Below are 14,949 nucleotides of genomic sequence, written 5' to 3' on the forward strand. Positions count from 1 at the left end.
AACTTTCCAGTTTCACTAACCTCACATGTATGTGACTAAATGGAATGACTGGTTATAGCAAGGCTGTATTATTTTATGGAAAGTACAGTAGTGGAAAATTAGCTGTATACCAATCTAGATTTCATAAAGGGAGAATGACCATGGATCGGCATTAAGTTTGGAATCCGATATTTGTAAGTTTATAAGGTATCAGTGGTAGCAGTTTTCTTTCATGTAGAAAAAGCCTATGATTTGTTGTGGACGCAAGAGTTATTGCTTAAACTTATAAAGATGGGAATAGGTGTTAGAATGTTCAGTTGGATTAATGAGTTTTTATGTGATAGGAAGATACAAGATAGGGTGGAAACAACATTTTTTAAGGAGTATGAGATAGAGAATGAGACTCCACAGGGAGTGTATGTAGCCCACTCCTTTCTAAAGTTATGACTAATGATATTTCCTTAAATGTTGGCTCAGATATTTCCAAATCATTGTATACTGATGATGGTGCAGTGTGGAACAGAGGCTGGAATATAAATTATATAGTTTGGAAAATGCAGGCAGCTATTAATGAAGTTGAGGATTGGGGATGTCAGTGTGTGTTAAAATTTCCTCCTGCAGAGACTCAAGTTATTTGCTTTTCTAAAGGGAACATTACACCCAGAATTCATCTCAAATTATATGGTGAAACTGAGCAAGTGGTAAAGTTTCGAGATATGTGGTTGAACACAAGGCTAACATGGAAGGTGCATATGAATAAATTTCTGGAGAACTGTAAAAAGCACTTAATGTGCTCAAGTCCTTAGTTGGGTGTGATTGGGGAACAAAAAAGAGGTCACATAAACAAATGAATATTGCTTTAACAGATATGTCTTTGATTATGGATGTGTTGCCTATGGGTCAGAGGTCTTAAAGCCCCAAGTTCAAGCTCAAACATTGAGATTACGTTGTGGTGCTGTTAACTCACCCCAATCTTGGCATTACTGTTAGAAATGGGTAAATTACCTTTAGATCTACTCCGGTTGCAAAAGTATATTTGGGTTGATCCAATAGGACATAAAGTTGATCATCCAATGTTGACAACATGATTAGAGTGTTGGGAGCACTTTATTCATAAGGTCTTCAGTTTTGGGTGGATGGGAAATGAATGGGAACAAAGCCTTGGGTTGCTTAATGTGGAATATGGTCCCAGTGTACCCCTTTCTGCCATCCCTCCATGGTTTTTCTCTCATGCCTTAAAGAAAAAAATTAAGATGAACATTTACTGTATATTAGTGGCTCAGCTACTGTAGTTCAGCAATATATACAAGGCAGATAGTATGTCTTCTTACATATCTATATAGATGGTTCAAAAGGTCCTGTGACAGGTTGTTCAGGTGTTTCTGTTTATGTTCCAAAGCTCCAGGTGATTATTAAGAAAAAATTATCAGTCAAAATATCAACATTCATGCCTGAGATAGTTCCTATCATTTTAGCCTTGGGATAGGTTGAAGAAGAACGCCCTGATAATGTACTTCTGTGCTCTGATTCATTCTCAATTTTGACATCTATTAAAACAGGTACGTAGTTCAAATTGTAAGCCAGACATTCTTCTGGAGATTGCACAACATTTGTTGAGACTGCAGGGTCTAGGCTTATAGATCCATTTCTTATGGATAATTGGCCATGTTGTGGTTGTAGGAAATGAGGTAGCAGGCCTTCTAACCAAACAACCATTAAAACATAGCGGTGCCTTTGCATAAGGGGGAGGTGAAAGCCGTAATTAAATGTCTATTCAATTACTGTGGCAACAAAGTTGAGATAAGGAAAAGAAAGGACGGCATGTATCTAAAACTCAGAGGATGGTGGGAGATCAATGGGAGATGGGTATAACAGGAGGGAAGATGTTAAACATACACATTTATGTATTGGACATACTTGGTTGAATAATTCATTGTTCAAAACTAATATTCATGATATGGTCAATTGCAGTGAGTGCACTTGTTAAGAAACGGAGCAACATATTTTGTTGGAATGCAGTTTCTATGCAATGCCAAGAAAACATGTCATGGAAAAAAAAAGTTCATATTTCCAGTCCTGATGAAGGGTCTCAGCCCAAAATGTCCACTATACTCTTTTCCATAGATACTGCCCCGCGGGCCTGCTGAGTTCCTTGAGTGGTTTGTGTGTGTTGCTTGGATTTCCAGCATCTGCAGACTTTCTCTTGTTTGTCTTTCAGACAGCCTCAGTTTAACATGGAAAGTTCGGTAGGATATCACTGCCATTGTAATGTACCGTAGATTCCGGATTATAAGCCGCTACTTTTTTCCCACATTTTGAACAGCTTTGAACTCTGCGGCCTTTAATCCAGAGCGGCTAATACATGGTTTTTTTTCATGCCGCCTAGTAAACATTTTGCCTCGTAACAGTAGACCAATAAAATTGATGAGTAGTTCACAGAGGTCCAATGAAATTGTACGATAAATCAAGCGCACTTTCACAATTAAATTATTGTAAATCAGTCATTTGTACTCGCCCTCATCAACATGGAAAACACTCGAAGAAAAGCATTGTGCTGCCTTTATGGCAGTTACTTAGTTTATAATATTTTCGCTTAGTAATTCATTTGTTAGTTAAAGTTAGAAGTGTTTTAACTATATTTGTTTTCTGTACTACATCCCGGGATGCTATGACATCACACCCGGTTTCGCCGCGTCTTGTGGGATACCGGTTTGCGATATACGGGAAGGTGGGGGCATTACGCGAGCGCATCAGACCCGAGCGCGTCAGACCCGAGCACATCAGACCCGATTAGACCCGATCGCGTTACGCGAGCTCATCAGACCCGAGCGAAAACACTGCTTTTAAGTTAAAGGCGATCAATAACTTTTCCTGGTAGGCTGCAGTATATATATTTTTACCAGTCGCTAGGAGATATTGGAATGTTGTTCGTGCTGTTCAGTAAAAAAGTATATGCAACGTAATTTGTGTTACCGATACGTATGTATATTTAAAAGTAGCCGTATTACAGGTACGGTTCGAAAAAAAGCATTTGCAATATATATTTGTTTGTTACCATATGGATTTAATTAAAAGTTAAAAAATCCTCACGTGTAATATCTTTCTGTGTAAATATCTCATATTACAACGTGGGACACCTGCGGCCGAAAATCCGGTGCGGCCGAAAATCCGGTGCGGCCGAAAATCCGGTGCGGCCTTTACAATTAAAAAATTGATTTTATTTCTAAAATTAGAGCCAGCGGCTTTTAATCAGGTGCGCTCTGTAGTCCGGAATCTACGGTACATATATGTGTGTATTTGAATTTCTGAAAGCATTAGAATTTCTGAGATTTTTTTGGGGCGGGTTGGAATTAAAGTGTGTGTACCTCCTGCCTCTTTGTACCACATTCCAGCTCAGCAGGTGGCAGTAATGCACCTTGTGTTAGTCTGTCAGCCACTGTTAAACGTTAGCAGAAGAAGAGGCGCAGTTGTTCAGACCAAACATCAGCATGGGGAAGAAATGTGATCCCAGTGATTTTGCTGTTGGTGCCAGGTGAGCCGCTTTGAATATCTCAGATATCCTGGAATTTTCATGCACAACAGTGTGGTGTGAAAAACAAGAAAAAAAATCCAATGAACAGCACTTGTGTGAGCAAAAATGACTTGTACAGGTGTAAAGATTTACCATGGAGAGCATTCCAACTGACTGCATCACCATCAGGTACGGGGGTGGCGACTGTGCAGGATCAAAGTAAGCTGCAGAGGGTTGTAAAATAAGCCAGCTCCATTATGGGCACTAGTCTCCATGTTATCCAGGTCATCTACAAGGTGTGGTGTCCATCACTAAGGATCTCCACCACCTAGGACATGTCCTCTTCTCATTGTTACCATCAGGAAGGATACAGAAGCCTGAATGCACACAATCAATGATTCAGGAACAGCTTCTTCCTCTCTGCCATCAGATTTCTGAATGGACATTGAACCCATGAACACTACTTCACTACTTTTTTTATTTGCTATTGTGTTGCCTTTATGGCATTTGTTTAGTTTATAATATTTTCACTTAGTTATTTGTTAGCATTTTTTAGTTAAAGTTAGGTTTGTTTAAAGTAAATTCGTTGTCTGTGATATATCGCGGCATGCGATGACGTCACATCTGGTTTCGCCACGTCTTGTGGGAAAATACTGGTTTGGAGAAACGGGAAGGAGGGGGCTCACATGTGCAAGATCAGCGCAAGAAAAGTTGTCTTTCTACGCATTAGAAACATAGTGAAGCAACACCGTAAGTTCATGAGATAATCGATATGTTGAATTAAAATGTTAACGCTGATTCTGTTAAAAGTAATGACGGTTGATAAGGTTTATGTTTTCGTTAGTTAAAGAGTTGTGGATAGTTTGTGTTGAAGTGTATTTAAAGCAGTCAATGGCGTAGGTAGATTCTGACTGTATGCTGCATTTTAATGTAATGTAGTTGTTGTAGTTTACTTTTGCAAGTATTTACGATGTAAATGTGATATCAAGAAGGAAACAAACACTGTACAAATCTTGTATTGTTTTATCAACAGTTTTCACCATACGTTAATGTGGAAGAGTGAACAGTAAATGGTTAATCTTACTGCGACCTTGTTTTCATTGACTACGGTTTACCTCGGTGTTTAGTTCAGCGTTTTCTTACACCTGAGCGAGAACACTACAGCTATTTTTATTTAATATATTTATACTTACTGTAATCCACAGCTTTTTTTTATATTGTCATGTATTGCATTGTACTTCTGCAGCAAAGTTAACATATTTCACGACATATGCTGGTGATAATGAACCTGATTCTGATTCTGATTGTTAATGAGAGAGACAGGGGAGAATGGCCAGACTGGTTCAAGCTGACAGGAAGGTGACAGTAACTCAAACAACCACGCATTACAGCAGTGCTGTGCAGAGGAACATCTCTGAACACACAACCTTGAAATAGATGGACTATGGCAGCGGAAGATCACAAACATGCAAACAGTAGCCACTTTATTGGGTACAGGATGTACCTAATAAAGTGGCCACTGTGTGTAACTAGTTGAGACTCCTTGTTACTAATTGCCAATCCTAAAATAACCATTTTTCTAAATTCACTAGTTACTGCTGTTAGAAACATAGAAACCCGACAGCACAATACAGGCCCTTCGGCCCACAATGCTGTGCTGAACATGTACTTACTTCAGAAATTACCTAGGGTTACCCATAGCCCTCTATTTTACTAAGCTCCATGTACCTTTCCAGCAGTTTCTTAAAAGACCGTGTCGTATCTGCCTCCACCGCTGTTGCCGGCAGCCCATTCCATGCACTCACCACCCTTTGTGTAAAAAAAAAACTTACCCCTGACATCTCCTCTGTACCTGTTTCCAAGCACCTTAAAACTGTGTCCTCTCATGTTAGCCATTTCAGCCCTGGGAAAAAGCCTCTGGCTATCCACACGATCAATGCTCCTTATGATCTAATAAACCTCTATCAGGTCACCTCTCATCCTCTGACGCTCCAAGGTGGAAAGGCCAAGTTCACTCAACCTACTGGCCACTTCTCAGCCCAGTCTCAGGAAGTACAACGAGATCTAGGTGTTCTTGTTCATCAGTCAATGAAAGCAAGCATGCAGGTACAGCAGGCAGTGAAGAAAGATAATGGCATGCTGGCCTTTATAACAAGAGGAATTGAGTATAAGAGTAAAGAGGTCCTTCTGCAGCTGTACAGGGCCCTGGTGAGACCACACCTGGAGTATTGTGTGCAGTTTTGGTCTCCAAATTTGAGTAAGGACATTCTTGCTTTTGAGGGAGTGCAGCGTAGGTTCACGAGGTTAATTCCCGGAATGGCGGGACTGTCATATGTTGAAAGATTGGAGCGACTGGGCTTGTATACACTGGAATTTAGAAGGATGAGAGGGGATCTGATTGAAACATATAAGATTATTAAGGGATTGGACACACTGGAGGCAGGAAGCATGTTCCCGTTGATGGGTGAGTCCAGAACAAGAGGCCACAGTTTAAGAATAAGCGGTAGGCCATTTAGAACAGAGATGCGGAAAAACTTTTTCACCCAGAGAGTGGTGGATATGTGGAATGCTCTGCCCCAGAAGGCAGTGGAGATCAAGTCTCTGGATGCATTCAAGGGAGAGTTAGATATCTTATAGATAGCGGGGTCAAGGGATATGGGGAGAGGGCAGGAACGGGGTACTGATTGTGTATGATCAGCCATGATCACAGTGAATGGCGGTGCTGGCTAGAAGGGCCAAATGGCCTACTCCTGCACCTACTGTCTATTGTCTATTGTCAGTCTTGCATCTTATCAATGTCCCGCTGTAACCTCTGACAGCCTTCCACACTATCCACAACATCCCCAACCTTTGTGTCATCAGCAAATTTACTAACCCATCCCTCCACTTCCTCATTCAGGTCATTTATAAAAACCACGAAGAAAAGGGGCCCCAGAACAGCTCCCTGAGGCACACCACTGGTCACCGACCTCCATGCAGAATATGACCCGTCTACAATCACTCTTTCATGGGCAAGCCAATTCTGAATCCAGAAAGCAAGGTCCCCTTGGATCCCATGCCTCCTTACTTTCTCAAGCCTTGCATGGGTTACCTTATCAAATGCCTTGCTGAAATCCATATACGCTACATCTACTGCTCTACCTTCATCAATGTGTTTAGTCAAATCCACAAAAAATTCAATCAGGCTCGTAAGGCATGCCCTGCCCTTGAGAAAGCCATGCTGACTGTTCCTAATCGTATTGTGTATTTCCAAACGTTCATAAATCCTGCCTCTCAGGATCTTTTCCATCAGCTTATCAACCACTGAAGTAAGACTCACTGGTCTATAATTTCCTGGGCTTTCTTTACTCCCTTCCTTGAATAAGGGAACAACATCTGCAACCCTCCAATCCTCCGGAACCTCTCCCGTCCCCATTGATGATGCAAAGATCATCGCCAGAGGCTCAGCAATCTCCTCCCTCCCCTCCCACAGTAGCCTGGGGTACATCTCATTTGGTCCCAGAGACTTTTCCAACTTGATGCTTTCCAAAAGCTCCAGCACATCTTCTTTCTTAATGTCTATATGTTCAACTTTTCAAACCGCTTTAAATCATCCCCACAATTACCAAGATCCTTTTCTGAAGTGAATACTGAAGCAAAGTATTCATTAAGTATCTCTACTATCTCCTCCAGATCCATACACACATTTCCACCGTCACACTTGATTGGTCCTATTCTCTCATGCCTTATCCTGTTGCTCTTCACATACTTGTAGAATGCCTTGGGGTTTTCCTTAATCCTGTCCACCAAGGCCTTCTCATGGACCCTTCTAGCTCCCCTAATTTCATTGAAGCTCCTTCCTTCTAGCCTTATAATCTTCTAGATCTCTATCATTACCTAGTTTTTCGAACATTTCATAAGCTTTTCTTTTCTTCTTGACTAGATTTTCAACAGCCTTTGTACATCCTACCATCTTTTCCTGCAGCACCAGCAGTGAGGACCAAGAAGGTTTGGACAGGGGAAGCACAGGAGCACTTACAGAACTGCTGTGAATCGGTGGATTGGACTGTATTCAGGGATTCATCTTTGAACCTGGATGCTGCAGTTGTTACTGACTTCATTAAAACCTGTGTGGATGAGTGTGTGCCCAGAAAGACTTACTGTACATTCCCAAACTAAAAGCCATGGATGAATCAGGAGGTATGTTGTCTGCTGAAGGCTAGATCTATGGCATTCAAGTCCGGCAACCCAGGCCTGTACCAGAAAACCAGGTATGATTTGCTATTTCAAGGGCAAAGAGACAATTTTGAATGAGATTGAAGGTGATATCAGATGCACAGCAGCTCTGGCAGAGTCTGCAAGACAATACTTCCCACAAAGCGAAACCCAATAGTATGAATGCCAGCGATGCTTCACTACCAGATGAACTCAACACCTTCCATGCACTCTTTGAAAGGGAGAACACATCTACAGCTGCAAGGATCCCTGCTGCACCTGTTGACCCTGTGATCAATGTCTCAGAGGCCGATGCTAGACTGTCTTTAAAGGGAGTGAACCCTCGCACAGCAGTAGGTCCTGATGGAGTACCTGGTAAGGCTCTGAAAACCTGTGCCAAACCAACTGGAAGGAGTATTCAAGGACACTTTCAACCTCTCACTGCTATGGGCAGAAGTTCCTACTTGCTTCAAAAAGGCAACAATTATACCAGTGCCTAAGAAGAATAATGTGGGCTGCCTTAATGACTATCACCCAGTAGCACTCACATCGACAATGATGAAGAAGTGCTTTGAGAGAGTCTATGACTAGACTGAACTCCTGCCTCAGCAAGGACCTGGACCCATTGCAATTCTCCTATCGCCACAATAGGTCAATGGCAGACGCAATCTCAATGGCTCTCCACAGGGCTTTAGACCACCTGGACAACACAAACACCTACGTCAGGTTGCTGTTCATTGATTAAAGCTCAGCATTTAATAACATCATTCCCACAAACCTGTTTGAGAAGTTGCAGAACCTGGGCCTCTGTACCTCTGTCTGCAATTGGATCCTCGACTTCCTAACTGGAAGACCACGGTCTGTGAGGATTGGTGATAACATATCCTCCTCACTAATAATCAACACTGGCGCACCTCAGGGATGTGTGCTTAGCTCACTGCTCTACTCTTTGTAGACACATGACTGTGTTGCTAGGCATAGCTCAAGTACCATCTACAAAATTGCTGACGATACAAGCATTGTTGGTAGAATTTCAGGTGGTGACGAGAGGGTGTACAGGAGTGAGATATACCAACTAGTGGAGTGGTGTTGCAGCAACAACCTGGCACTCAACGTCAGTAAGACAAAAGAGCTGATTGTGAACGTCAGAAGGGTAAGATAAAAGAGCAAATACCAATCCTCATAGAGGGATCAGACATGGAGAGAGTGAGCAGCTTCAAGTTCCCGGGTGTCAAGACCTATGGATCTATGCTGGTCCCAACATATTGATGTTGTCATAAATACGGCCACATTGAAGGTAAGTGCATTGATTTATGTTTGGGAAGGTCTATCGTTTGTCCTGGTAAGGGAGCCGTGGCTATCCAAGGTCAAGGGGGATAGCTGTCGTAGTGCTTTTCCCTTGTTCTTTGTATGTGTAACTGTACCCTGTCCCCACACCGCTTCCTGTGTATTGTAGTTGCTTGTGTTGACCCGACTTCCCCTTGTAAATAAATTCCTTATTATTAAAACTGTGTGTGTCCAGGCCTCTACTGTTGAGACTAAAAGAACCAGTTATATTCCATCACAACAGAGGGTTCAGAGAAGATTCACAAGAACAATTCCAGAGATGAAAGGGTTACCATATGAGGAACATCTGGCAGCTCTTGGGCTGTATTCCCTGGAGTTCAGGAGAATGAGGGGGAATCTCATAGAAACATTCTGAATGTTAAAAGGCCTGAACAGATTAGATATGGCAAAGTTATTTCCCATGGTAGGGGATTCTAGGACAAGAGGGCACAACTTCAGGATTGAGAACATCTCTTTAGAACTGAGATGCGGAGAAATTATTTTACTCAGTGGGTGATAAATCTGTGGAATTTGTTGCCACAAGCAGCTGTGGAGGCTAAGTCATTGGGTGTATTTAAGGCAGAGATAGATAGGTTCTTGATTAGCCAGGGCATCAAAGGGTATGGGGAGAAGGCAGGGGAGTGGGAATGACTGGAAGAATTGCATCAGCCAATGATTGAATAGTGGAGCAGACTATGGGCCGAATGGCCTACTTCTGCTACTATATCTTATGGTCTTATGGTTAAGCCTGAATCCTTGAAACTGCAGTGAGCAAAAACCGTTCTGAATTTTCTCGCCAACTGTCAGTGACAAAAATCACAGCTTTATGAACATAAGCACATGCAACTGACAGTATTTAAAACGTTTGCTCTAAGCATGGTGTTGTGTCTAATGGCCACACAAGTGCACACAACTGGCACTAGTTAGAAACTGTTTAGTGTTAGTATCCTGTCCCAAATAAGTGGCATAATATCCCAAATAAATTAAGGGAACCTCTGGCATTTTTTCATTAGTTTTTGTTCTTTAAATGTTATCCCAAATAAGTGACTGCCCCAATGAACTGAAATCCACTGTACTTTGTTAGCTGGAAGTATCTTCTGCTTGGTTGAGAGGGGTCTCACCATTCAAATAGTGGGTATTGCCAGCTAGGGCCCTGATGTGGAGAATAGACAGGGAAGTAAACTCGGCTTTGAAAATTGGGTGATTACAGTCTAAACTTCTGGAAAAAGCTAGTGTCAGCCAACAATGCAGCCAAGGAGACATCCTCCAGATGGTTTGTGAAACTACATTTTTTACTTCTTTTACATCCTTTTTTTCTTTCAAATGTGGTTCTGCTACTGTTGGAGCCTGCAATTGGCTTTTTGATGGTGTGTTTTCAGGCCGATGGTGTGATCTGGTGCTTTGCTATCTCCAAGGATGTTCCCTGAGGGATGCAGCCTCGAGACCAAGAACCCTAGAGCCCATGATCAACTCCATTTCTTACTGATCCACTGGTCCCACCGATTAAAGTGCCAAGGATGACTGAAATCATCGAGGCAGGTCTGGAAGGTGAACGAATGTTCCGCACTGTCTACTGCTGCCAATGGAAGGTGTCTGCTTGTCATGGTCTCTTTCTCCCTGTTGCTCACTGCTCCCGAATGAAGGTCCCTGCCTTCGAACGGTTACTCTCTCCCTCGATGCTGTTGAAGGATGGTACCAGAGTCCTGGGTCTTGGGAACGTTTATTCGATACAGTTTGTGGGCTGGACTCTGTGGTTCATGTTACGACGTGTTTCTGGTTTCTGGTCATTCCTTTTTTTGTTGCTATTTTGGGTGACTTTGAATTGGGGTGGCCTGCAGATAACGAACACTGAGCTGAACTGAATATGCTTAGACTCTTTCTTCAATTTTGTGTTTTATATTCTGTGTTTTCCCTCAATTTTTTTTGTTACGGTTTGCGCAATTTGTTTTTTTTGCTCATAAGTGGGTGGGGTTTATTGTTTTTCTTTGAAAGGATTCTATGGTTTTCGTGGCTGTCTGTGGGGAAGACAAATCTCAGGGTTGTATAAATGTACCTTAAAAGTTTGAATCAATGAATCTTTGAATCTTTAGTGCAAGTACTGGTGGCTATTTACATTGAATAGGCCTTATGGTCTTTGAGTTTAGAATGTCACAGTCAGCAGACCCAGTACCATCACAATTGAAACCTATGGAATATTGAAAGGCCTAGGCAGAGTGAACATGGAGAGGTCCTCTCCTATAGTGGGAGAGGTTAGGACCAGAGTGTACAGCCTCAAAATAGAAGCATGCCATTTAGAAAAGAGACGAGGGGGAATTTTCTTAGCCAGAGGGTGGTAAATCTGTGGAATTCATTGCCACAGACAGCTGTAGAGGCCAAGGCAATGTGAATATTTAAAGTGGAGATTGATAGTTTCTTGATTAGTAAGGGTGTCAAAGATTACGAGAATGGGGTTGAGAGAGAAACTGAATCAGCCATGATGGAATGCCAGAGCAGACTCAATGGGCTGAATGGCCTAATTCAGCTCCTATGTCTTATGGTCTTATATGCACAAGCACATGTAGGAACACAAAAAAGTTTGTTTTCTAAGTGTGAAAAACGCACTTACACTTAACTATAGTGTTTGCATTACCCTGTTTTTGTGAAGTTTAAGGTATATGCTTGAGTTGCTTGGTGACACAGTTTTGTCAATGACTCAGTTTTGGTCCAATTGAAATAGTCTTCTGTGGTTTAAGGCTCATCAATCAAGCCTATAATAACCCCTATACAGTCAAAAGCAACCATTGTCTTTCAATTGCACTTAGACATAAACAGTCACAGGTTGGTTGGTAAGAGAAATGCAAACATTTCATTGTTGCTTTGCCATTAGCTTTCTATAGATTGCCTTCAGACACAGTGATCAAGCAGATTAAGGATATTCTGCATTTGTAAATGTTTAATCCTCATTATCAGGGGAACTGAAATGAAACCTGTGTTTGGAGTGCTTACAATGAAAGGTAATAAAAATAATATAAACCTTTGAATAATTTTATTTTTGAGGAGAAGGAGTCTGACAGACTGAAGTTCAGAAGCTATTCATACCCTTCATTTGGAGTGGAAAGAAAGAGGGCAGAACTCAGAATAAATGTTGGTGGGGGGGGGGGGGGGTTTGTGGGAGAGGAACACAGGCTGTCAAGTAATAGGTGAATCCAGGTGAGAGAGGTAAGGTAGGTGGAAGGTGATAGGTGAAGGTCAAGTAGTGACTGCACAGGTGTAAAATGGAAGAGAATTTCCTGCCAAGGCTCAAGCTGCTGCCTAAATTGATTCAAAGGTAAACAGGCACAGATGAATGAATCAAAGGAAATTTCAGCTAAGTGGTGACCAGCATGAATTTCCCCAAGGTTTTGAAAAGTCAGGACAAAATGATACTGGGGACTGAACTTTACTCTTAAAGAATAACTCAGGAAAATTAAATAAAACAGTTAAAGGGCATTACTTTGTTTTGTCTTTAATCATTTGCAGATGACTTATTCTATGTCAAAGAAATTGATTTAATGCCTTTCAAACAAGGATACGGGGCATCTTAATGGAGTGCTGGTACAGAAAATCCTAAGGAGGTTGAGCTTTTAAATTGCAAGTTCAGAAAACAGTGCTATTGAGGTATCCTATATAATTAACAGTGTGACTTTCAACTCTATGTTTTCTATTGATTCATTTCAAGTTCTAGCATCCGGCATCATTTAAATCTCACAATTGCCACCTCTGCAGCCACTCTTGAGATTGCATCATATAAACCAGGGGTTCCCAACCTGGAGTCCCTGGACCCTTCAGTTAATGGTAAGGCTCCATGGCTTAAAGAAGGCTGAGAACCTCTGATATTAACGAAGTAATGTAATAGGAGAGAGAATGAGAGAGTGATCTTGATGGGTCAGATTGACTTGGAAAACTGTTCCTGTTGGAGTCTGGTCTTAATGCAAAAGCAGCCATAGAGACCCCCCCATTAAACACCGCAGGAAGGATTTGTCAGGAGTGTTGTTGTGAGGACATTCCTGCAGTTTGTGAAGGTCCACACTTTGAAAAGAGCCTTCACTGCTAGATGCCTGTGTCTGCTCCTGTATGCTGAAGGCACGGTGAACAAAGTCTTTTCCCTTTGATTAGTGATCTGTGAGATGTGGCAAGGGTTAGCAACATCAGTCTGCAATGTGGATCCCAATTCTCAGCTGGAGGAAAGGAATCAGTTTGCATTGTCCTTTTAAATACATTTTCAGAGAAACAGATTGTCCTGTGGGGAGATAAGATTATCTTTTTCTCAGTGAAGTTCTAAGTCATTCCGGAACTGATTTATGGTTGCTGCATTACAGTCTTTTGGAGGATGTTATGGTTAAAAAAAAAGTGGACAAAGAAAAATCTCACTAGAAATCTGGAGTTGAATTTCCCACCAGGACATCTAATATTGCTCTGCTTAAGGTTAGGCTGATTTTCAGCCATATGTTCCTGCTTACGTTGAAGTAATCTGAATGTATCTCCAGGCTTGCCTGCCTTGAACCGTTCCCATTGACAAAATCAGTAAGACTATTACACAAGTCACTGGAAATAACAAACCAACATTAAGCACTGTCTTCAGCATTAGCACACGTTGCCCTGTTTCCCCAAGGCACCTCTGAGAAAGGCTCTTGTCTCATTAAATTCATCATCAGAACACACAATGCTGCTTCCTTTCCCCTGAGATCTCAGTGGTGGTAAACAGTTTACATTGTTGTTACACTTCTCTGGAATTCTAAATAAGATTTGTTGAACCAGCAATCTAATTTCTTTATGTCTGTTGGAGTAAGGTAAGGCAAACTTTAACACATTCAACTATTAGAGCAAAATGGAGTCTGCCCCCTCTCGATGATGATAGTGGAGATAAGCTCTCACTGTCACGCCACGTCCCATGGGAAGCACCTTGGACAGTCTCTCTCCCTGGTCTTCATGTGGCTGTCTGCTTCAGCAATAGGGCTGAACACTTGGCTTTGAAAAATGGTCACAAATGGTTGGAATTTTTTTGAAGCCATGAAACGTGTGAGAACGTACCTGCCTATGTTGGAAGGAAAGTATCACCTCAGTCATGAGGGACACCACTATTGTCATATTAGAATGAGGGTGACAAAGCCGGTGGGGAATTTATCTGTCTTATGGTTTTCCCCAGAACTGAGAGCTCTGCGGCAACATCTTGTGAACAATACTGTAGGGAGCCTCTATGACCCCTTTTGCACGAAGTATATGCCACCTGAGGGAATGCTTTTCACTAACTTGTCCAGGTTCCGCTGTTCCACTGGGAGAATCCGCCCGGGCTTGCTCTGTCAGTGCAATAGTCTCCCAGAAGTTAAGCTGCAAGAGAGCTGTTTGCATTTTGACTTCCCTTCAGGAGTGACTATCAGGATTGTCATTGCTAGAGTGCAAGCAAGTTGCCATGAGAACTCGTAACAGATCAGTAAAACAGAGGCTCACGGAAAGTGTTGTTGCACTGGGAAATCCGAAAACTCTTGCTGTTTAAATCTTGTCTTTGGTGGAATTTTAACAAGCATTCTTAGGATGACCAAAAACATTGTTTAAATGCCATTTAAAGATAGTGAGTTATTTAGTACATCGCTATCCACGAGCTCTTTGAAACTCTATTTCCTTCTTTATCCATTTTGCATACGAATATTCAAAGTCATGTTAATGCGACAAAATTAATTTTTATCAGTTATATTTGTCTTTTAGGGTCACTTGGCTTGCAGTAACCTAAGGGTGTCCAACGGAAATAAAAGTGTCATTTTCTTAACTTGGGCAGTTGCCATTCATCTGTTTTTTAAAATGCATTCACTTTCTCTTCTTTTCGATATAGTTCAATTAAAAATCGGAAGAAATTGTTGCAACAATCTGAATTTCATAAAAATCAAGTGCAATTTTGACTAAGTTCACCTCATTCCAGTGATTCA

Source organism: Hemitrygon akajei, chromosome 14 (assembly GCF_048418815.1).
Source record: "Hemitrygon akajei chromosome 14, sHemAka1.3, whole genome shotgun sequence".
In the NCBI taxonomy this organism is placed as follows: domain Eukaryota; kingdom Metazoa; phylum Chordata; class Chondrichthyes; order Myliobatiformes; family Dasyatidae; genus Hemitrygon; species Hemitrygon akajei.